This window comes from Varanus komodoensis, unplaced genomic scaffold (genome assembly GCF_004798865.1).
Source record: "Varanus komodoensis strain SLA01 unplaced genomic scaffold, ASM479886v1 scaffold8, whole genome shotgun sequence".
Taxonomy (NCBI): domain Eukaryota; kingdom Metazoa; phylum Chordata; class Lepidosauria; order Squamata; family Varanidae; genus Varanus; species Varanus komodoensis.
Window position 1 is genome coordinate 39,571,422 of NW_025336481.1, and position 24,498 is coordinate 39,595,919.

At 40.8% G+C, this 24,498-nt stretch overlaps 1 protein-coding gene across 28 annotated transcripts in view; it reads right to left on the bottom strand.

The window, feature by feature from the left end:
- MICAL3 (microtubule associated monooxygenase, calponin and LIM domain containing 3) overlaps window positions 1–24,498 on the bottom strand; it is a 190,581-nt gene that overhangs the window by 128,037 nt on the left and 38,046 nt on the right. Inside the window, exon 1 of one of the 28 annotated variants that reach the window (XM_044454995.1) lies at window positions 18,378–23,313. The exons of 26 other annotated variants lie outside the window; for them this stretch is intronic. The gene's annotated coding sequence lies outside the window, so the exon portion shown is untranslated. Of the gene's footprint in view, window positions 1–7,488; window positions 7,508–18,377; window positions 23,314–24,498 lie in introns of those variants that run through there. One more of the 28 variants, XM_044454994.1, reaches the window with a different exon arrangement.

Genomic DNA, 24,498 nt, shown 5'->3' on the forward strand with positions numbered 1-24,498 from the left:
TAAGAGAAGATAACTAAGTAGGTCCTGGATCAAATCAAGAGAGAACTTTCCATGGAAACAAAAATGACAAACCTTAGCTTGCCATACTTTGGGCATATCATGAGAAGGCAAGATTCACTGGAGAAGACAGTAATGCTAGAGAAAGTATAAGGCAAAAGAAGGCAAGGAAGATTAAATATTAAATAGACTGATTCCATAAAGGAAGCCAAAGTCTTACGTTTACAAGAGCTAAGCAGAGCTGTCAAGGACAGGCCATTTTGGAGGACGATCATTCATAAGGTCATCTTAAGTTGGAGACAACTTAATGGCACATAACAATAGTAAGTTTATTATAGGGGGAGTCACTTTCCAACCAAACAGATTGGCACTCCACCACTGATTATTAGAAAAAATTATTCTTTCAAGATGATATTATATTAGAGGGTGAAAAGCTCTTTCCTCAAGCATCTTTGAATAGGCAAGCTTTATATCCAAAATTTAATAGAAAAGCTTCACAAAAGAACAGATTGATTGATTGATTGATTGATTTAGAGAACTTCTATGCCGCCCCATTCGCTGAAGCTTCGGGGCAGCTCACAATCATAAATAAATAACATAATATAAAACAATATAATTTAACAATATAATTTAAGTCACCCTGGCCAAAGAATAAAATAAATAAATAAATAAATAAATATTAACAATTAAAATAACGTTTGAATTTTCGGCGCCAGGTGGACGTCTCTGGGGAGCACATTCCAGATTGGGCACCACCACAGAGAAAGCCCTCCTCTGAGTACTTACCCTCCTAATTTCCATCACGGAGGGTTCCCGGAGAAGGGCCTCTCCCGCTGATCTCAAGGGGCGGGCGGGCATATATGGATGCAAGCGCTCCTTCAGGTACCAGGACCCAAGCTGTTAAGGGCTTTATAGGTCATAACTAACACCTTGAACTGGGCCCGGACTTCAATGGGAAGCCAGTGAAGCTGACGGAGAACTGGAGTCATGTGAACATAACGCCCAGTCCCTGTCAGCAGCCTGGCAGCTCTATTTTGAACCAATTGAAGTATCTGGACCGTCTTCAAGGGCAGCCCCACGTACAGCGCGTTATAGAAGTCAAGTCGGGAAGTCACCAACGTGTGTGTCACTGTCGCCAGGCAGTCTTTTCTCCAGGTAGGGGAGCAGCTGATGGATCAGCCAAAGCTGAAAGAAAGCGCTCCTCGCCACCGCTGTCACCTGAGCTTCCAGTGAAAGCTCTGGGTCGAGGAGCACTCCCAAGCTGCGGACCTTGTCCCTAAGAGGGAGTGCAATCCCATTCAGGACTTGGTTCAATTCACCTTCCCTGAAGCCCGATCCGCCAACCAACAGGATCTCCGTCTTGTCTGGATTGAGCTGGATTGAGCTAACAGATGAAGCAACTGTTATTAAAATTAAAATATAAGGCCACTATATTAAAATCCACTGCTTAGTCACAGAAGAGAGTAGAAGCAAATTTACTCTGAAATGGAAAGTAAGTAAAAATGTAACCTCAAAAGACTAGACATGAAAATTGATCAGTGAACACCTTCTCTCCCAGCAATGATCTAAAATGAGCTCACCTAATTTCCCTATCACAGGAACTATGGGGGTTTTTGACAGCAGATTAGATTAAACTAATTCCATCTATAAAATCAACATTTATAAATGCCAGAAGCAAGATGGGAAAACTGATTTTGTCCAACCCAGGAGCCCAGAATGTCTCTAAAAAGGCAAGTTTGCCATTGATTTCTATTTCCCCAAACTGTTCAAAAAGAAGATTCTGTGTGATAAAACAACATGGAAAAATACTTGCAAGGATTATCTGTTGTGCCATTAAAACATCATTCAACTCCCCACACCACACATACTCCACCCTTAAATACAGTGCACACTCTTTAAGGACCCTCAGAAAGGAGATGATGTTTCTTTAAAAGCTTTATTAGTATAAACACAATCTTATTTGTTCCTCAAAATTATTTTCAAATAGATACAGTTCACAATGATCTGTAAAACTTATGTGTCTTTTATTTGTTGACCTGCCCAGGGTTTATCTTGTAGACACTAAAGTCATAGGTTGGTTCTCTGTGGTTCGCAAATTATGATAAACCAGAATTCAACTTTCCATGAACTAAATAAACCATGAGTTGTCTGAGAACCAGATCAGGCTTTCTATGGAACACAGAAGATGAATGGGCATTTAAAATGAGCAGGATTTAAAATAAGTCATCGTACTATGAAGCTAGCCACCATTATATACTAGGAATGCAGCAATGCCCATATTTAGCTCTCGTCATCAAGGACTTAATAGAAAAAGCTGGCAGACTTTTGATGTAACACTCTTGAAAGAGCAGCTGCACCTGGAGAAGGACAAAGAACACACATAGAAAAAGAAAGCCACTCAACAGAAAAGGCCTCAAGGGTAATGCCAAAATAAATATACCATGGCTCAGTGGTTCCAGAACAAAAGGGAAGAGTTATGTACAGGAGGTCCCTGGGTTATGAACAACCTGTAGTTACAAACACACAGACTATCATAAACCCTCTATGAATATCTCTAGAGAAAAGCCATGAATATCTCTAAGGAACTACACAACACATTTAGTGGCACGTCATCAGTGGCTGTGTAGTTCCCTGGAAATAGTCGTGGCTATCTCTAGGGAATTACAGAACCGTTTGTTGACATGTCATCAATGGCCATTTAGTACCCCAGAAATACAGTATTTTTGGCTAGAGTGTACCCAGCCCAGTGTGTTTTGGGATACATGTAGGGTGTATACACGTGTAGGGTATACACATGTTCCCCTTGGTTTTTCTTTAGCATTTGCCCTGGTAACCATGAAGCAGGGATGGCAAAGCTTGAGGAGCAAGATCCTAATAAGGAGAGGTTCACAAAGTTTTACCATGCAGTTACCAAGGCACTCAGCTAAGAAAATGGCTGTACAAACAACCCTTGATGCCTATTTCAAAAAAGCAACTCTGGTGGTAACTACACCGCCCCCCCAGCAGCACAATCAAACCATGACTCTCTAGCACCAGGTTCATATCCTTCATCATAAGTTAATGTTAGGCTTCAGTTTTTCATAGAATCATAAAACAGTAGAGTTGGAAGGGGCCATGTGAAGGCCATCAAGTCCAACCCCCTGCTGTTGCAGGACATCATGTTACACCATCCCACTCAGATGGCTGTCCAGTTTCTTTTTGAATGTCTCTAGTGAGGGAGATGCCACCACCTCTCCAGGCAGCTGGTTCCACTGTTGTATGACTCGGACAGTGAGGAAGCTTTTCCTGATGTCCAGTCTTAATCCGAGTTCTTGAAACTTGAATTGATTATTCTGTGTCCTACACTCTGGCATCAGCAAGAAGAGATTTTGACCTTCCTCTTTGTGACAGTCTTTGAGGTACTTATAGAGGATTAGGGTTAGGGTTTTATATCTGATGAAACCAACATTTCAAATTTGTGGCCAGAATACTAGAGCAAACACTGGAAACATTTCTGCACCAGCTCTGAGGTTCCAGATAAAAGCCAAATAGAACTTACTGCCTACCCTCACACTTAACAGAAGCAATTCATGCTTGTGAATTGTGCATATGATATAAAGGAGTCACAACTTTACCAGAAGGGATTGGCCTAAGTGCACCATCCCCTCACACAGAATGGATGCAGGTACCCAGACTATGATGCTTGCATGTAATGACTTCCAATTAAATAAATGTAGGATTGCAGTCTAGATATTACATTATTCCCACTACAGCACTATAAATGAAGCCAGCATTTCATAATAACTGTTTCTATCAGCATTCATGTCTCCATATTTATTACTGGACTTTTTCCTTTAATACTGTAAACCAGCCTTCTCCAATCTGGTGCATTCCAAAAGACTGGACAGCAACTTGGAATCTGTGACTGTTACTGGGGCTGATGAGAATTCATGCCCAAAGCATCGGGGGGAGGGGGGCAGGCACCAGGTTAGGGAAGCCTAATATAAACAAAGATTCTCCTTGATGCTGAAGGATATACTATTACTAGGCAGAAAAGGGGGGACAGCAAGAACATATTCCATGAAGAACACAGAAGCCAGAAGCAGCACTGCTCCTATAAGCCAATATGATGTTTAAAAATAAGGGTGTTTTTACTGGAACAGTGGGATGGCCTTAATTCAGATCCAACTTCTTCAGATTCTTGCTAGTTTGTTTTTCTTACTCCTTGCAGGGAGTAAGCCAAGGCAAACTTTCACAGCTTATGTTTCTTGCCATTCCCAAGTATTAGTGCTTTCTGGTGTGTTTTGCTTGCTATGCAATCAACTACTTTATCTTCAGGTCACTATTTAGGATTTCAAACAATAAGTAAGTAGCTTCCTTGGGGCTTGCTGAAACATAGTGTGGTGATCCACAAAGAAAGTCTACCCTAAATATGGGGACATATACTTCCAGGAAGGTAGCCAAGTGGACACTCAAGAGGGCCAATGTTTATGTGAAGTAGGGCATCCAGATACGGCATGTATGGGCAGTTGCTGCAATTTACATAAAGATTAAAACAATGCTGTCACCATCACAGAAACCTGTGGCTGATTACACAATACTTGCACAGACACACAGTTCATATCAAAAAGACTTATAAGGAAGTGTATGATCTTGTCACAAAACCAGCAAAAATCCTGTACACACTTCAAGATGACTAGGTAGTGGCTGCCATCATGCACGAACCAACTTTTTCCCAACCCTGGTAACCCACAGATGTTTTTGATTATAACTTCCAACATTCCTGACCATTTGCTGTGGTGGCTAGCATTGATGGGATTCGAAGTTTAATATATCAGCAGGGCACCAGAATAGGAAACATTGCCATAAATAATTAACAGTTTCGTAAAGAGCCACACAGTGGTCACATCTCATGAAGAGGGACATAATAAAGGTTGAGAAGATAGCTTCAATGTTTTATGAATGGCTGTAATGTTAACTGCAACCTCTAGTGCCACATATTTCTGATACAACTGAGAAGAATGCTCAGCAAAAGCATGCTTTTACTATGAATCAAGAGAATATTCATTTCTGGGAAAAAAGTATTAGATCCAGTAAATATTATGTAGAAAGTTACTGAGATCTGAATTAATCTGCTGTTTATGGTATTCTACAAATGGATCAAAAGTGCTATATAAGATGGAAGTAAGAGCTTACTACAGCATAGCGTTGGCAAAAACCTGTTTATACTAACCATGAGATGTATTTTTAAACTTAGCCCTGGTTAAAATTCCAAGCTCTTCAGTAAAACCATTGGTTGCTCTTGCCAAGTTGATCTAGGGTTGGGATAACACTATAGGATTTTGGGGTGTGTTTTTTGGAGTCCAGTAGTTATTCCAGATCAACCACCCAGAATTCATAATTTGTCATCTCAGAAATTGTAACTGCACATATCTTCAAATTACTTTGGTGTATCAAGTTACATTTGTCCTGTCCCCACCGCTGCTGACAAAATGCTTTTTATAGTAACAGGGAGCATGAACCAAAGAACACTCTGCAGTTTAATGCCAATAAGGACTACAGAGCAAGCCTGGAGCTAAACTTAGTGCACCCTTGCTTGTTTTTCTGTTCTGCCAGACAAATGAACACTGCTACAGGATTTTGTAATGCTTGGGGGGAACCTCAGGGAGGGGAGTTCAAACCAAAAATCTAAGCACTATCTCATTTCCAGGGTTCAAACACATTACATGCACAGCCATTTGGGCCCACTCTTTACAAAGTCTCTCTCTTTCCTTGAGAATATGTATGTATCTGCCAACCAGGGACAACACTTTAGGCAACTGCTGGAGTGGGTTCCATTGCACAAAAATGACTGCCACAGTAAATCAGTCTTTAAGGTGCCACAAGACGCCACTTTTTCTTCTTTTTCTTTTTGTACGTGTTGTATTCAGGCTGTGTGGGGAGGGGGGCAGGATCTTTTGTACAAACTGACTCAGCCTTGAATTGCCACACCACAATAATGTACTAAGCTTTGCTGTTTGTTGTGACTTCCAATGTATGGTGACCCTATGAATGAAAGACCTCCACAATATCCTATCCCCAGCCCTGTTCAGTTCTTGTAAATTCAGGACTATGGCTTCATTTATACAATCAATGTAATAAGTTAGGGTATATAAACAAGGAAGGCATCCCTTTTCTTTTTTTTCCTGAGGTGTTGGAAAGAGGGTGGTGAACTAGTTATATCAGTAACATTGAAAACTTCCTCCTGCATGCAGTTTCAGTTATTTCCATCCATCTTTTCCTCCTCCCAAATCTTTCCAGGAATAGCCAGACCCCTAAAGCCCTTGAAACCTGGAGGCAGCAAGCCAGAGATTACAGCAACTACAGGGAAAGACAGAGGTGCCTGCTAAGTTTCAAAGATATGGCATGCATGTCTGTGCCGTAGCACAAGCCTGCAAGATCTTGTCCACCTGTTTTGAGCCAGATAATGCTGACATGCTATCTTTCCGCCTCCCTTAGCCAACACACTGTATTGCAGGGGGAGAGGAAGGGAGAGGGGCATCTAATCTATGAGAAGACATGCAGGAAGAGGGCTTTTCCTGTGTACAACACTGGCAAGCCCTTGCCACTGACTCAGGATCTCTAGCTCATATCCAGAACAATAGAATTTACTGGCCAAAAAGAGCAGAAAACAAATGAGTGGAACTGGTAGTGATGAATGAAGGATGGATGCTGTTTTTCCTCATGAATCACTGTGTTTTGTAGCCTTTCTTAAAGTGTTGTAACAAAACTACAAAGTACTGACATTTCCTTTATATTTTGCTTTTTTGGGCATACACACTTCAAATGTTGGCATATGAGATGTGACGTGCAAGTAAATAAAACATATGCATGCTTACAAACACATTGATCATGCAGGTTGGCTAGTTAGAAAGACAGGTTTGATTGTGGTTCCTGTTTAGTACAGACACAGTAGTAAACTTAAGATTGGCTGCTGTTCTATATGTGAATCCTTGCTGCAAAGCAACAGGGTCAACAACATCCTGGAAGCCAGCTGCTAGACATGTCCTACCTTAGAGCAAAGAAGGGGAGCAGTTCAACAGGGTTCCAGTGAGGTAATTCATAGCAGGCTAGCAGGGATCAAACAAAGACTGCTGTTCCTTCACTTCACAGCCAAGGAAAAAACCATCCATTCCATCCACCTCTTACAGATTAACCCACATCATAACAGTTGAAACATGCTTTAATCCAGCAGTGCGCATTAGTATGTAGAATCCCATCAGTGCAAGAAGATTTTCAGTTAGTCTTCATTTGCACAAAGCAAAGTCCCAGAACTACCCAATAAAAAAGCTCTGGCTATTTTTTCCATATTTAGCTACTTTTGTATAACAGTTTTGTGAATTATAAATAGTAAGTATGGTAGATTCTCCACCTATAATTACCAGAGCATAAAAAAAGAACACACTGTTAAAAAACCATAGTTAAGGGTGGCTGAAAGTCACTGCCAGGCAAAGAAATCACACATATACAAACCCTATTCATGATGTTTGCCAGCATACAGAGTCAACATGTCTAAAAAAAGGTACAAAGAAAAATTGCAATTCAAGATTCATTCTTGTCTAATGCTCCCAATTTCTGGTGAACAAGTGAATTCATGAGGCCCAGAGTAGTGATATCTAAGCTCTGAATATGAACTGTGTAGATTCTGATTTGGTCCTCACTTCACAGCAACAAATCCTAGGATTTCTGGGGTACTAGGACATGCACCATATATGACTTGCTTCCAGTTGTTTATAGCTTAACCCAGAGTTAATCTACAATCTATTGTTACAAAATAAATAAATCTGCTCTGATGCTGGATCCCTACAAGGATGGATTGAGCACCATTCCCTAACTCTTACCTAACTCTCATCAGAAGTAGATCAAACCAGAAGGTAGTAGAAAAGAGCATCTTCCTGTTCAACCTTCCTTTTCTACTTGACGTGAAGGATGCAGGCAACAATACCAAAAGGAAAGGTATGACTTAGCAGATACAGATTTTCAGGAAAAAAGCAACTTAAGCTGAATGGTTTAAATCACCAGGAAAGAAGTTTCAACTGAAAAGAACCCTGAAGTCCAACTGAAGTTCACGTTTAAAAAAAACACATAAAACATTGCAGCAGCAAAAAAGGTAAGCAGAACAATTAATGTTGCATCCTAACAAAGTAGCATGAAGCACATAACTGAATTCACCTCCCTACATTTGACCAAATGGCAAAATTAAATTAAAAGCAAGGATGAACTGGATTTCCTCATGGAAGGTCTTCCACCACAGTGTCTCAACCAAAAAGATCTTGCCCTTCTACTCACTCAGTGTACCTCAGTTGGCAGAAAAATCTGATGTTAATTAACAAATGCAGATGGAAACATACAAAGAACCACAATCCTTAGATGCCCAGGTACTTTATTGGTGTATTTATATGTTGCTTTTCAAGTTTAAAACACAGAGCTATATGAAAAAGAAATAAAGTACTTCTGTGTTATAAACACTACCAGGAGAGTTATGCAAAAATCACTGTTACGCTCAGCTGGTAGGCCACAGTTTTCATGATTTCAGGAGCACTTTCACCACCACTAACTCCAAATAGCCTTAAATCTCCCATGGGCCATTTAGTAGTAACTAGGGTATTTCCTCAAACCTCTCTAGTCAGCAAATCTTCTTTCAACATTGCAGACAAGCACCAAGAATATACTCTTGAGAGTACCACATTATATCTCACTACAATAGACAGCTAGGTTTAGCAGCCCTCAAGTAAGATATACAATAAGAACCAGGCAGAAATTAATCCTGCATTCACCCAAGCAAAGGCCGAGAACCTGGTCTGGATGCTATGGGCAAACTCTTAACTATACAAGGGCTGAATTTCTTCATCTGTTAGCCAATGACAACCTGTTGCAAGGCACCAGAATGAGAAGAGCACAGCATCCTGGCAGCCTTGAACTCCAGAACAATTCCCACCAGAAACAAACTATTGAGTAACAAGTACTTCCCCTCAAGCACATACATCAGCATTACACAGCCACACAGCACTCTGAGAGGAACTCTAATTTGCTTTCCCTTCCCGGCAGGGCAAAGGGTATTTCTAGCGCATGCCAGCCTGGCTTGCTTTCCATGGAGTTTTCAATTAGGATGGGCTCCAATGTACCCATCCTGCAAAGTCTGATCTCCAACTGCCCCAGAACCTGAGGCCTAACACTGCCTTAAGAACAGCTTCCCTTTTAGTCCTGGATAAATACAAGCATCCATTTCTCAAAAGTCAACTTACTAGGGCAGGTATGCATCCACATGATTAGCCTGTATACATGCTGGCATATGAAATAAAAACTTTAGCATTCAGGCATGCTCCCCAAATGCTGGCTTGGAAAAAACAAAATTCTTCTCACACTAGGCAAGTTTAATGTGGTTACTTCCAAAGCAAGTTAAGCTAACAATTGCTAGTTAAGATCCCTCTTGAAGAGCAGACATGAACATGGAGACATTTCTATACCAACACCCAGTGCATATGAATGGCTTGTAACATGTACTACTTGGTTAGCATTGCTAAAATAAGCAATGAGTTTTTAAGAAATAAGCTGAAAGGCAATGAGAAAAAAAAACCCTGGCTTGCTAAATCATAACATAAAAAACAATAAACTTTAAAAGTGGGCACAGTGAGTCATAATTGGATGTGTACACTAAGTTATCCCTGCCTGTTTTGTTTACCCACAAGCACAAAGCAGAAGCAAATCTGTTGCTTCTTCGCAGTGTGGTTTAGTACGTGAGAATTCATGGCTTATCATTACATAAGATGCACCCAAAAAGCTATTCTACAGTTTTCCTCATATCTTGGATAGTAAAATGTATGGGACATTCCTGCAGTCACCATCCAGTTAAAACAATCTAACTGTGCAAGTGGGGGCCTGCCTGCCCTGGTTCCAGTAATATCGGAAGAATGTCAAAAGCTAGCCTATGTCAGGTTTCCCTCCAGTTTTTACAGCAAAAGACAACTGGTGAACATCCTCAGTACTGCTGTGCATTTTGTGCTTCAGGGCTCAGTTAAACTCTCGAGTGAGTCACCTACTAAGCAGTCATAACCACAGCGCACAAAGACTGCACCGAACCATCCAAGAATGGAAAAAGCTGCCCAAGGGTTAGGACATCTCTCACCGCTGGACTTTGCCTTATAAGAACACATGGAGATCACTGTGGAAACCAAAAATAAATACAGGGGAGAAAGACAGCATCTACTCATGTACCAAGTGTGATACTTCGACCTGGGTTTAAAAATTCTGACAGCGAGTTGGGTAAGGGGTTAAGCTCTAAACTAGGCCATTCTCAGTTCAGCTCTCATGTCTGCTATATACAAAGTGCCTCTGGCAATCTCTCTCAGCCTCCATACTGGGCAAAACGGAACTGACTGATTTTACAAGGCTGTTGTGAGGATTACTGAGGTAATGTATGTGAGGTGAACACTGTAAAGGATAATATAAATGTTGTTTATAGATTGCTGTTTCTAAAACTGGAGAAAGGAACTTTATGACATTATTTATAAAGCAGATTTCAGCTTCCTTGATGATTCAGCTAAAGATAAACTCAGCTCAGTCTGGACCACATGATACCTATGTCTGGTCTCCAAGTTCAGGATATGGGAGGATGGGTGGACCTCAAATAACTGAGCATCTCTCTATACTAAAACAAATTACTGCATGTAGAAAGTTAGGAAGCCTGGGAAAAGGCTTCTGGCCTAGTTTCTTTCTTATAACACTAGCTTTCCATATGCTGGAGAATAGGTTGTTGTTGTTGTTGTTGCCATTTTTAATGAAGGAAGAAGTACCAATTTAAGTCTCCACTTGCAGGCTAAAGTAATACAGCCCAGAACAGAAATTTACCCCCTCAGCAAGGACTGTTATGCTGAAAAAAGGAAAAGGTATTTCAAGTATATTTCATCTGATTGCAAATCCCGATCAGGCTTTCTTTGAGAGAACAAGCAAGCCCTTTTCTCACCTTCCCCCTTTGGACAGGAAAGGTCAGGAACCGAGGGGACATGAATGCTGGGGTTGGGCATACATTTGTACTCACTTCTCCCCACTTTAGCCCTCTTACAAAGAGCCTAAAAAAACCTACAGAGAATCTAGGAAAACTGAGCCACTCGGCAGAAAGTAAAAACTGAGGGAAATCAGCTTATACAGAGAGAAAGAAAGAGAAGATAGGATTGTTGGGGTTTAGCCATTTTCTACCTCAGTATGCCTTTGGGGCAAAAAACATGGATCCACTTGACTGGAATCAAAATTTCACAGATAACTCAGTTACAACACATATTGTTTTTAGTGCTAGGCCTACCCAACTTCAGACATGCTGGCATCAATTCCTCAGTATTCCAAGAAAGTGGAGGGCAACTACTTAGGAAAGGCTCTTCTAAACCATTGCAAAGTAGAAAGAGCTACTTCTGTGCTACTACTGTGACCTTGTAGAGGCTTCTCCAACAAGGTCAGGTAAGTTTTTCCCCTTTTATTCCTTTCATTCATACATGCTAGCCTTTTCTTTCCTTCGAGTATTATGCATATCTGTCTCAAGCACATCCATTCATCTTTGCAAAGACCATGAACTGCATATAATGTTATGTGGTCCAGACTAAGCTGAGCTCATCTCTGCCTGAATCATCAAGGGAGCTGTCTGAACATGAGATGCTTTAATTCTAGGTTATTCAAACTTTCTTCGCTATGTTTTTGCATAGGATAGTGAAACAGAAAATATAAGTCACCAGAAAGTATATGTACAGCATTTACACCTGACTTTCTGCTAGACATTGCTCCATTCAAAAGTCTGCTCAATAACTCTTATATTGTTTAGCAGCTGACTTCACTTCTTTTTCAGTTCATCTTTATAAAGAGCACAGGGCAGGAAGTAGGGATACAAAGAAGAATTACAAATAATTACCAAGCAATTTCTATTCAAATGGTTGCTTACAAGTCTGAAAATGTATCACAACTAAATTAACAACATTTAAAAATCTAGTGAAAACTTCAGAAAGCATTTTAGGATGCTTTATAATTATCAAGTTTTACTATAAAAACCACTTTGAGAATTATTTTTACAGCAAACAGATATAGTTTAAATAAAGAGGAAACTGTTCTGTAGATCTAAAGCAGCTAAATATTTGCAATCCATTTTAACTGCCTATAATCCACCCAGAGAACACTTGTTAAGGGAATATTAAAATGATGAATAAAGAAAGACTCTTTGGTCAGCGTCATAAATTAGGAACTTCATATTTGCATAGCCCAGCAACACCTGCAAAGCTCATGATAGTTGACCTGCTTTGCATGGGAAGAACCAAAGCAAAATTCCTTGTTCTCTAGTCAAAAATCTCAAAACACAAGGCTAGAAAAGACTTCAGAAGGTCTTCTCATAGTGTATGTAAATTTCATCTGTTCCAGTTCTGCATTACGCAACCAAGATAAACCCTAAGACATCTAACCAAAGTTGTACAACATGATAAATTTCCATGTTTCACGGATATTAATTTACTCTCTTAGCATGCCCTGAGAATTAAAACAACCTGGCTAGTGACTGAAAAGAATCTCACATATAGGAGGCAGACTTGGAGTAAGTCAAAGTAAAAGCAGCTTTCTAGAGTTTCAGGCAGTTTTTCCAGCCTTCCTGGGAGATGCCAAGAAATGTACTAGAGATCTTCTACATGCAAACCATATGCTCTGAGAGCAAACTGTGGACCTTCCAGACCAATCTTTCTGGATCCAACACATATAGATGTTTAATTGAACTTAGTTTTACTGCCTCTCAGAAACCATGAGTAGTGTTAAGTACCATCATTCCAGTCTCTCACATAATCAGCTTTCCAAAGCCACTCTCCAGATTTTTTGGTCTGAAAACTTGCCATTATCCAACTAAGAAACACAGGGAAAAACAAACTTCTTAATAAAGCTTTAAAAATAAAACTGCAAGTTGATGGCCACATTATATAAGAATAAAGCTCTAGTGCCAATTAAAATCTGAAAAAAGGGGTCCAGTGAGCCTCACCAAGTACTTTTCTATCCCATAATGGAGAACTGGCACTTTTCTGCAGTCATATGAGACATATTCTGACATTTTCCTCTATTATTTGTGTCACAGCTATTGCCCTTCTGCAGAAAGTTATTCCACTATGTTATTCCCTCCTTCATAAAACAAAATTATTCTGCTACAGTTCCCAGACAGCATATTAAAAAGTTAAAAACTAAAAAGTAAGCACCAAATCCCTTAATAAATCCAATCTCAGCCAGAAGAGGACAGTAGTACACAGAAACAAGATCTAACAAGCTATTTTCCAAGCAGAACTGCAACATGGAGTATGCAGCCTGAAGACAACCATGTTGCATCCAACACACATTGAACCAGATATCTGTGCTAGCACTAACTAGACAAGACAAGGGTAATACAATACCTTCTCATCTCCTCATCCATATTAATGTTATCAGGAACACTATAGATCCTCTGCTGCCCAGGGATCTAGAAATGCATAAACTTACATTCACTGCCAATAACTTATATAGAATTGGTTTAGAAAATTTGAAGCACATAAGGCATTCCTGAAATCCTTATGACTTTTCAGTACTACAAATGGGGGACTGAAGATGAGAGATTGGCTTCTCTAGGACCATGTGATTATTTAAGTTGCTTAATTTTTGCCAAAAGGTGTATCTCCTCTACACATGAATCACAATTCTGTGTTTATCAAAGCAATCAGCATCCCTTTCTTACTTATTCAAAAATCACAATATAGATTGCAGCTCACAATGCAGGTATAAGCAACTTGCGCTGAGTGATCTTGAGAAGATATCCTGAAAAACCTTTGATTTTCTATTCATTCTTTTTCCTACTTTTTCCAAACTGCTGCCCTTCAAATATTTTGGACTACAACTCCCATCAGCCCAAGTCACCATGGTCAATGGTCACAGATTATGGAAGTTGCCATCCAAAACATCCGGCGGGAATGCTGCTATAAAGAAAATACACCCTTTCACTCTGGTCATGCTAGTTTTGAATTCTTAAATTATTACCAGTTGTTTAAACCTCAACTTACCTTGGCTTTTACTCTTCAAAAACATGCCATTACTGCATAGTTTAAACCAGAAGTTCAAGCAAAGTAATCATAAACACATTAGCTAGGCTACCTACACACTTGGCCATTAGAACCTTCACACCCTAACCAGCCACACCTTACCGCATCGCCTTAGTGATGGTAGAGACAGAGACAAAGGGCTCCATAAAGCAAACTTTCCTCTTATGCGGATGATATACCAACACTTCCCCATTCAATAGGAGACTGTACGACTTTGTTAGCACAGTTAACAAAACAAAACTGCTTTCCCATGAATGTCTCCAATATGATGGCAAAAGACTCAGCAATTTCTGTCTGCTGTTCAAAAGAGCCTCATGGAAGCAGCTCTCTACAGAAGCAATGACCTGGATTCTGCAGAGCTAACAACTGATCAGGACCACAGCTTCTGCCTTCAGGGGAAAGCTTCCATCTTAGAAGCTACCAGTGTCCGTCCGTGCATTGTTAAAGTGTTTAAAAATAGCAACTGGAAAGCACGTTCCCCTTTCAGTCAGAACACCTGACTCCCACTTGAGGCTGGAACTAGCTTTTAGTTGTGGGATTTGCCTCAAGACAATAGCATATCGAAATGTCTCCAACTAGAGAGAAGACCAAGTTCAGTGCCTAGAGCAAATAAGGCAATGCTAAGAAATCAGTTTTGTAAACGAGAAGGAGGCAGCAGCACTGGTGCTGGTGGTTGCAAGGGTGCAATTTGTTTGTCTCTCCCTGTGGCAATGTGTACCTTCTCAAGGAATGCCTCCTCCATCATTTCCAGAGTCAACAGCAGCCACGTGGAGGCTGTAAAAGGAGCTGGTGGGTGCTTTAAAGCAACATCTGCCTCTGAACAAGAATCCAGTATAAAAGAGTATGGCTTTTGTTTTGCAGCCTCTCCTCTGTTCACTGCCTGATTCAGTCCACACATGATCAACAATATCAGCCCTTCTTACTGATTGTAAAGACTTTATCGGGGATGAGGAATGTGTAGCCCTCCAGATGTTGGTAGACTGCAATCAGTCCTAGCAACAGAGCCCATGGGGAGGGGTGATGAGAGTTGTAGTTCACCAATATTTAGAAGGGCCACATGCTTCCCACCCATGAGCACCAACATACAACAATACCCAGCTCCAGGATTTAAAAAATGCATGTTTCTGAACTAGCAGGCACAAGAAAAAAGTGGCGGGAAGTAAGATGCGGTACTAGATAGGTTTTTGACCTGATTCAACCAGCTCCTTCTTAGATTCTAATGTTTTTAAGATGTCAGGAATAGGAAAGTACTTGATATCCACATGAGCTCACCATATAAAACTATACAAGGAAAGGAATTTTACCGATTTAAATAAAATGGCTTAAACTTGCACATTCTGTCCCAGTTGCAAAATTCACTACGTCGGCACACAGTACTTCTGTAACTATTCCTGTAAGTACAGGGCAAAGTTGCCTTGGAATGACAAAGCAGCTTGAGAGAACAAGGAGCCCCATCCCCCCCAAAGCCTCTCTCCTCACACCAGCTGCTAGCACATTTGAAACATTTATTTAAAATGAGAACTAGGAACTTTGCTTTCTTTGTTAAAGATCAAAGCAAAGGTTACTTGAACGCCAAATTGCTGATCCAGATTCTGTTCTGTGTAGAATGTGTGATGGACAATCTTCCAAGGCCAAACTAAGTAACCTTCATTAATATCTGATGCCAAATATACCATTAGTTCATCTATACAAGTTAATGAGTCACTATCTATGAACTTCAATAAGCCTCACACCTATCCAAAAAAACCCATCCCTCTTAAAAATGTGACTTCACAAGACAGGCCAGGGGATATAGCACAGAAGAGCACCTCTCAGCTTTTGTTTGTGCATCCTCACTAGTAGCTCTTTGAAAATCTAAATCCCTTTACACTGAAAAGTGAGTGAGAATCATTAACACTCATCACTAGTCTGCCTCCCAGTTCAACCACAACTCAGCAATTTGAATCAGTTGAAGCAGCAAAAGGCTAACTTGAATGGGCCCCATGCCATACCACTATGTTTTGGTTTAGGTAGTGCGAACTGGAAACTTTGAGGGTTGACTCCTTTGGTTTAGTTACTGGAAAGTCAAACACATTCAAAAAGGTTGTTATTACATATCAGAGGTAAATGAAGTCCAGAACAAGAAACTGGAGACAATTCAGCCTAACTGTTTAAAGAGGCTAAAGTAGATCCAAGCTCATCTAAATGACATGTAAGCTGAATCCATAAGGGACTGGACACACTCAGTGTTCACTTGTCAAGAGCGATACATTCAAAAGGTGTGCTAAAACAAGGGTTTACATTCACTTACTGCATCTCCATTTCATCTACTAGCGGCACAATCATTTTGTAAGAAAGTATCCTGATGTGTCATCAGCACTTTGGTTCAAAACCTCTATTGTTGCTGTGCGCAAACTTGTTTTTTAAGTTTAGAATGTCATATGCCGCAGGCCAATTATAGTTACATTATTCATTTACGCATATGATCGAACTGCCTTGTACCCATGAATGTACAGAATAAACATATGTCCTTCTTACACAGAATCTGAAGACCAACAGTGCACATAGGCATAAGAAAGCAATTGATGTTTATAACCTGCTTGCACAACACATCTCCTGGGTATCATAGAAAGGAAGCCACAGCAGAAACTAAAACAAAAATGTAATCAAAGCACTGACAGCCATTTTGTTACTTTCCTGAAACCAGAGCTAAATATGCTTGCTAATTTAAAATTAGTACCACTAAAAAGTGAGGAGGAGGGAGTGCAATATATCACATGGCAGAGGAATACAGATTGTTTCCCTTCTTTGGGAACCCCCTTCAGACCTTAGTGGATGCAGATACTTCAAAGAACACTGTTCAAACAGATGGATGTTTTGCATACAAGAGATTTCAGATTCACTCTTGGTAATTCCAGTGAAAGACTCTGAGGTGCCCTACTCCTTGAAGAGCTTTGGCTATTTAGGCAATACCTGGTTAGATAGTTCTATTATCTGATTTGGTACAATGAAGTTCACATGCTCATAATGCTGGGAATCCTGCACTTGAGCAGAGTTTGTAGGCAATGCCCTACTACTGTGTTGGTGAAACTCAAGGCAGTCCAGTGTTTAAGACACCCTTCCTAATCGGGTGCCCTCCAAATGTGTTAACAGTACAGCTCCCATAAGCCTATGGCCAGCATGCTGATTTGGGGTTATAGGAGCTGCAGTCCAACATACCTGGAGAATACCAAATAGAGCAAGGTTAGCTGATCATCCAAGGAAGTAAGTAAATGCCATGAATTATAGGTGGCCCTCCCTTATCTGAAAAGTTCATATTTTTCCTACTAAGACACACTATTTGCATGTGGAAAAGCATGTCCTCTTTCCAAAATACAACACAGATGAACTCATGAAGTCAAGCTATTGTCCATCTATCTCATTACTGACTTCAGAGACTAGCAGTGGGTCTCAAAGATTCCTGCTCCCTCAGTCACCTGATAACTGATTCTTTTTTTACTAGTGATGTTAGGAATTGAAGCTGGAACCTTTGACATATGTGAAACATATACCCTAGCATTTGAGCTGCAGATCCAACTCAGGATACACCTGCTTATAATCTGAGTATGTTTACCATTTATAAAATGCCTTCAGTTGACAGTGCTTTTATCACACTTTATTATATTTGCTTTCACAAACACCCTATGAGGTACAGTGTCATTCAACCAACTATACACACGAGAAACCTAATCATAATATAAGCCTCAAGGCAGAGGTGTGGGCTATAGCACTCACATAAACTTCCAAGTATGAGGCCAAGTAGGTGGTTACAAGCCACAAGAGCTGAAAGTACTTTTGAGAATTGGCAGCCATAAGAGGAAATTTGCCTCTAGTTTAGAAAGCAGTTCCTGGCAGAAGAACTAGAGCAAACAGCCATTCAGCAATCAAGCAAACGTTGGGGTTTTAAATATTTCAAAATAGCCAAAACCAGAAATTATGCTTTTAGTGTCAATCCTTACTTGCTCATGATAAACATACCAGAGGGCAAAGGTTTGTAATGTTATGTACAATATAACACAGAAATGAACTGTGTTGAGTGTACAGATTTCTCTGATGACCTATTATGTGTAGGAGGTTCAAGAGGCCCAGAGAAAGAGCAAGTGTTTCAAATAAGTTAGTAATGTGTTGTCTGCCTGAATGCAAGTTAGGTTCCAAAACTTTGTTAGCCATAACCCAGTACCAGGTTCAGGATCTTGGAAGCCTGCTGGGCCTCTTTAACCCGGAAGGAATGGGATGCACAGTGAACTGTTTCACATTATTTCTGACCTTCTTGGGTGCTGCATGAAAAATGGTAGTGCTATTGAGAAAAAGATTCCTTGGCTGACTTTGTGACCAGAAGAGAAGCTCCAATTTTCAGAGTCAATGTAGCAAATTTGGGGAGGACAGGGACGCTAAAATAAAATAGAAGAAGCACTCCAATTACTTATTCATACCTTATGCATTTGAAAGAAGTAGCAATCAGTTCGTTTTGTTAAGAAGCTTAAGCAACCTATAAAGGCTGCATTTGTTTTTTTTAGTTGTTTCAAACTCTTGTTTCTTTTGTTTCAAACCCTTCTCTTGTCTTGATTTTTAAAATAAACCAAATAGTCTTTTCCCCTTCTCTTTTAAAAATAAATAGAAGCAGTGCCTTTCAACAACATGAGAAGCAGAGTTGATTATACAATAGCAGGAACAGAGCTGGAACACATTTATGGTTATAATACCCACAGAATACTTAAAATACATTAAGTGTTACAAGAAATTGGGAGTCCCATCACAAGTAAGTGAAAATTTTCTTTCTTTGAAGTTTCCCCCTATTTTTCAGTTCCCCCCTGCAGTCAGCCGTGTCACAATCAATCTCTCTGAAAAGTGTGGAAACTGAAAACATGGGGAAACCCTTCCATTGAAACATGTCATTCAGGCTCATTCAGGCTCCTTATGCTTGAGTTGGAAGAGTAGGTCTCTAGATGTTTCAGACTTCAGCTCCGAGCACTCCTGATCACTGGCTGGCATGTTAGGAGTTACCCAGCAAATGCAGAAGGAACCAGGTTGGGAAAAGTACATTGAACACAGTCTAGATCATGAGTCCTCAAACTACGGTCTGCAAGACAGATCCAGCCTGCCATGGCCATCCATCTGACCCGCACCACCGCACGCTTGCTGTGTGGGCGGAGAGGTGGTGGCTCACTCGCTCAGAGATGGTCTCCGAGCGAGCAAATCACTGCCACCTGCCTCCCGGTCTCCAAGTAAGCAAGCCGCCGCCTGCCTCCCATACGCACGCGCTTGCCACTGCCTTGCATCGCGGGTGGGAAGGTGGTGGTGTGCTCACTTGGAGAGGGAGATCTCCAAGCGAGCGAGCCACCACTGTGCGTGCCCAATGCTGCCTTGCGCACGCCTGACAGCACCTCACCGGCCCGTCCCCCAGGCACCCCCACCTCACCGGCCCGCAACAGTCACCACAGCCTTTCAACTGGCCCCCTATTCAAAAAGTTTGAGGACCCTTGGTCTAGACTCTCCCTGTCCCACAAACTTCCCTAGGCCTATGGAATTTCGCAGAATTCCTGCTGCAAACTCTGTTCAATCTTAGGAGGAAGCTCTTAATAACCACATAATTAACCAGGTCAAATTCCCAACAGAGTTCTACAGCAGAATTTCTCCTAGGTACAATGATATTAAATAACAAGTTAGCACGGTATTGTGGAGCCTAAATTTAATGGTTAAAAGATTTGATGCAGAATGCATTTGTAATGAGAAAGGTGTTTGTAGCAGTAAAATGAAGAGAAAAGTTTCCTCAAATAAATGACAAAAATACTGAACTGAGGCAAGAGGCTGGATGATACAGGAAAAACAGAAGTAACGTTGCAGAATGTTTCCTGCTATATTCAAATTCTGTGCTACATAATCAAACTTCATCACTAAGAAAGAAAAATGTCTAAACCAACATAGACATCTAAGGCACCACTTTTCTTCCTCCCCACAATGCAACAGAACAATCATTTCAAGAAAAGAGTGGACTTGCCAAATTAGTGCATTTATTCCATAGACTAGTAATTAGGCTTTACAACAGGTGTGGTTCCTGCCTGGCATGCCATATTGTTAAATAAATAAATATTTTTGAAAGTCTTTTATGCCCTTCCCAGTTTTTTCTATAGAGTTTGTATCCAGCAATGACTGCACTTCAGTGGTTTTCTCCATTCCACTAAGTTTGTATAATGCCCACTATTTAGGTTCTCCTTTAAACTTCAGGTCTCCCATTTTGGACTGGAGGCTTCTAGCATTTGCAAGTCACCTCCAAAGTAAATATTTACAAGAAACAAACAAGATCTATCCCAAATGAAGAAGCTAACAGCCATAAAAAAGAACTTTTGTCAGTGAAGAATGATAAAACTAAGGGTTTCATGTCATGAGAGCTAGTGTGATAGTTGCTAAGAGTGTGGGAGCAGGACTCCAGAAAATCTGGATTGTAGTCCCCACTCAGCCATGGAGCCAACTAGGTGACTCTAGGCCAGTCACAGACTCTCAGCTCAACCTACCTCACAGGGTTGTTGATGTGAGGTTAAGACTGAGAGCAAGAAAAGGAGAATGACGTAATCTGTCTTGAGTTCCTCGAAAGGAAAAAAACACAGTATATGCTGCAAATATATGCTCAGCCCAACCTACCTCACAGGGATGTTGTTGTGGGGATAAGATGCAGGAGGAGAATGATGTAAGCTGCCTTGAGCCCTTTGTAGGAAAAAGGCAGGATATAAATTCAAAATCCAAAATATAACATAAACAAATGTCACTTTTTCATCAGCTGGGCCATGCTGTCTGAGGGTAATACGGATTGTGGTCCAGCACATTAAGGCTATATTACATGGCTTTCCTTTTGTCTCCCTTTAAGCATTAATCATTCCTGTAGGAAGGAAGCCAACCGATCTGATACAATGGGCTTTGGATCCCTGGCATGTTGAATAGTAAAGCTTTAGATATATATCAGGCTAAATTAAGAAGTATCAAAGTTAGCAACTCTTAAACCTGAAAAGGTAGCTGGAGAATTCAGGCAAGCACCAAACAACATTCCCTTAATAACCTCTGGCCAACAACCAAGCAGGACTGATTAGGACACAGGTGACATCACCATTTTCACAGAGAAAAGAGGGGAAATAAGCAGACAGTGATACGCAGATTGTGGCTGGTGTAAGGAAGACCGGGCCTTGTTTTCCTGCCAAGAATTTGCTTCCATTTCCACCCACTCCTACCCAAGATAAATATAGAAGTACTAAGAGGTGACTTCTGTCAGCCAGACTGTGTTCCTGTCAGATCAATGAAAGCGACAATCCAGGAGTTCACATACTATGCACAGGAACCTGCCACTGTCAATTTGCCATCATAAATGCATTTAATAAGGTGCCTCACCTCCTACTGTGGTGGCATGGCAGGAGAGAGGTGTAGGCTTTGCTATGAAAGCAGCTGACAAAACACTACTTAACTGCGCATTTCCCCCAAAATGAATTACCATCCCAGCTGAGCCACAAATATGATACACCAAAACTAAATATTCAAGCCACTACAGTTTCTTGAAGGATAATCTCCCTTTGCATCTCTATCTCTAATTTTTAAGATATTTAGGCAAGACCCTGGACAGCCCCCACCATCGAGATACAACAGATGGCTACTACATTGAGGGCCTCCTCAAAGCCACAGCATCCTCCTTGTGAAATTCCTTGTCCAATCAGGCTTGCTCAGCCTACTCACTTCTCACCTTTGGGAATATGATTTAAGTTCTTCATATTTAGAAAGATATTTATTGTGCTGCAAGATTCTGCAAGCTAAGTTTTAGGATGGAATCTGTACAGACTTGACGGATGTTTTAATATTTTGTGATTTTACAAGGACTGGCTGTAATTGACTGTAAGCTACAATGAGATAACTGAAGGTTGATGTAATAAGATATAAAGATTGGAGACAGCATACACTTCTGTGTTAATCCATGTGAAATTCTTGTAAGTGCCCTTCAGAGATCCTGTATGTAGGCAAATTTGCTGCATGCATGTGATTTTTTTTGGGGGGAGGGTAGCATTTGCAGAAACCCCACACAATATTCCAGAAACAATATATTACCACAAAACAGATTTTTCATATAAGCTTTGATAAATCAAAAGCAGGAGTTCAAAAATCATGGTTTTGTTCAAAATTTATTTACTCTTTATCAGCCTTCAGCTTCATTATCTATCCACTTGCATAAGTTAAAGGTTTTCTTCAAGTCAAAGTAGGTTTAAATGATTATAGGACTCACAGGATTTGATCTTTAGATATTAAAATACAGCAAGTTATTTTCCCCAGGGATCTATAATACAAAATTAATCATCTTACAAACATATGCATCTTGAAATGATGGCTGGAAATGGTTGTCAGGCAATGTCTCAAGGACAGAGCAGAAATGCAAAGTACAAATTCAGAAGCACAGTATAGGAATTAAGAGAACAGAGCCTTTAATCAGCAGTAGTGAAGGGCGATGTGCTGATGCACTGCTGTCTCCTCCTTCAACCTGTTTGTTCTCCACGTGTTTTGAACTACAAACTCCCATCAGGTCTATCCAGCATGGCCCACTTACAATGAGAACTGCTGTGTAAACAAGGAGTGGGCAGAGAGTAGATCTCCAGAAGTTCTGGACTTCAGCTCCCCAAAGACCTTGCAAACATGGCCAATGATGAAGAATGCTAGGAGTGGAAGTTCAAACCATCTGAAAATCAGACTGCCTTCCCCCACCAGTCTAAAACACCTGGCAGGTGCTAATCACAAACCAACATTCCTTCAAAAGTTAACTACATTTGCCTTAGTATTGTTGAAAGGTTCTGGATGAGTATGTTCTTCTCTTGCAAGAAGCTAGGTGAATATCTAAACTTTTGGTTGTATTGTTATTTTCATTAGGATGTATGTTATCTTTAGTATCATTATGACTTCTGTTACAGCCAAGGACTAAAAGCAGTAAGATTATATTAACATATTACTGCACACAGGAGTCCATAGCAGCAATTTTAACTATTATGTTTACTGACTGTATGCAGTCCGAATATGCCAGTAACAAGACTGAGAATTTTAGAATACAGCCAAGTGTAACACCTTACTGATGTTGTCAATGTCATACAGATCTGTGTATCACAGATACCGAAAGTGGACAAAGGACATTAGAGAAGTCCTGAAGAATCAGATCAAAGGCTAACCTAGTGCAATACGGCACAGTGGTCAAAGCCTCACTGTAAGCCCAAAAGGAGGACAAGATAGCAACAGCCTTCTCGCTCAATGCTGTTCCCCAGAAACTGGTACCGTATTTTTCGCTCTATAAGACGCACTTTTTCTCCCTCAAAAGTAAGGGGAAATGTCTGTGCGTCTTATAGAGTGAATGTGTGTGTGCCCGACGCCCGGGACGCTGCTGGCCCACCTGCACCATGTGGCACCACCTGGCCGGCACGCGCGTGGTGTGCCCTGCTCCGCCCCCCCCCCTCCGGCACAGGTGAGAGCTGTGCTGCTCAGGGAGAGAGGTGCGAAGGAGGAGGAGCCGCAGGCTTTAACCCGCTGGCCGCACAGAGAGGTGGACTGCTCACCCCCACCGCCTGGGAAGACCTGCCGCCGTGCCCCCCAGAAGACCACCATCGGCACACTGCTGGCCCCACGTGGCACCACCTGGCCGGCACACACTCGGCGTGCCCTGCTCCGCCCCCCTCCTCCGGCACAGGTGAGAGCTGTTAATCACAGGTTGGTGTGTGTTTTCAAATGGCAACCCGTCTTTTAATGAAGCCCATGGGGAAGTGATGGGGAATGTGCCTGTGATTATCAGGAAGCTTTCCATGGATCAGTTATCTGTTAGTTGATCAGACACATTCTTTTTAGGATCAGTGGATATTTGAACAGCATTACCTTCGTGTATGAAGTTTATTCTTCAAAGGCTACTTAGTCCACTGTGTGTTTAATTTTGCCGTACAATATCTCATTTTTTGTCAGAAGTTTTTTTCTATTATTTACTAGTAGGGCAGCATGGACATTACCGGCTTTTTTAGATTTGTTATTGAATTGTCCACAGCAGCTCTTGTAGAACTGGTGTAGATTGTGGATTCCTTCAATAATTCCACTACTGACTAAGAAAGTGATGTCAGTGATTGTAAGCAACAGAGCTTCATAAATTCTGACTCTAGTGATGATGAGTTCTATGGGTTCAACGAAAACTAGAAGAGTACTTGAACTTTGAAGTCTTTCTTTTGTTAATGACAGTGATGATGGTTCTTAATACCACTGTTGACTGCTGTTCACTTTACAAGGTTGAAATATGGTATTACTGTATTCTGTTATAGTTTATTAAATAGTTTAGTACACCATTTGATTCAGAGTATTTTTTTTCTTGTTTTCCTCCTCTAAAAACTAGGTGCGT